Source organism: Limulus polyphemus, unplaced genomic scaffold (assembly GCF_000517525.1).
Source record: "Limulus polyphemus unplaced genomic scaffold, Limulus_polyphemus-2.1.2 Scaffold2682, whole genome shotgun sequence".
NCBI classification, from domain to species: Eukaryota; Metazoa; Arthropoda; class Merostomata; order Xiphosura; family Limulidae; genus Limulus; species Limulus polyphemus.
Window position 1 is genome coordinate 144458 of NW_013668292.1, and position 1202 is coordinate 145659.

Below are 1202 nucleotides of genomic sequence, written 5' to 3' on the forward strand. Positions count from 1 at the left end.
AGAAAAACAAAAAATGTCTGGCAAGACCTTGTGGTTAGGGCGCTCGACTTGCAATCCGCGGGTCGCGGTTTCGAATCCCCGTCACACCGAACATGTTCGCCCTTTCACCCGTGGACGCGTTATAATGTGATGGTAAATCCCACTTTTCGTTGGTAAAAAGAGTAGCCCAAGAGTTGGCGGTGGGTGGTGATGACTAGCTGCCCTGTCTTCCCTCTAGTCTTTCACTGGTAAATTAGAGACGGCTAGCACAGATATCACTCGTGTAGCTTTGCGCGAAATTCAAAACAAACAAATTATCAATCCAGATGAATCATAATTGGACAGTATAGGTCGTAGAGGGCAGTCCTGTTTGTGTGGTTTAGGAATGCCATAGAGTTGTGGTGTGCGTGAATCAGTTTCACGTAGATAAACATAAAGATCGTCAGTAATTAAATTAACTTTTTTCATTTGTAATAAAGTTCTGTTTAATTCAACTACGATCTTGGCAAATACATAGCCTGGACTCTCACACCATATGTAACATCTGCAGGTTCATTTTTTAAAGATACCTTCAATTTCAAATATATACTAGAACAACTAAATTCGAAAGCCTTAATGGCTAGTTTTGATGTCGTGTCACTCTTCATCGAAGTCCCCGCCAATGAATCTTGCAATATTGCACTCAACCTCTATATTAATGACCCCAACAAGTTAATGCACATCTCCAGCACACTTTTTACTTCTCTCTTAAGAATTTACAACGACTAAAACCAACTTCATTTTCAACAACGAACATTTCCTTCAAATAGATGGTTTAAGTATGGGCAATCCTGTTTCGCCCGTTCTTGCCAATATATTTATGACCCAGATCGAAACACAAGCCATAAATTCTGTGCTTCATCCCCCGCTATACTGGTACAGATATGTCGATGACACTTTTGCTGGTTTCACTTCTACAAAACTTGCACTAACTTTCTTTAAACACATAAATTATCTAATAATTTTGAGGTTAAGAAAGGATAACTGTTTATTGTTTTCGTGTTCTATGGTAAATTTGATGTTGGGATGAATGGCTGACACTGAGTTTAAAACGAAAATTCACCGCAAAAACACACACACACTGGTCTCTACATCCCCCTGGAATTCCGCTCATGACACCACACAAAAAATCAATACACTTAAAAACCTCATAAACACAGCCACTAAACTCTGTTCAACGGACT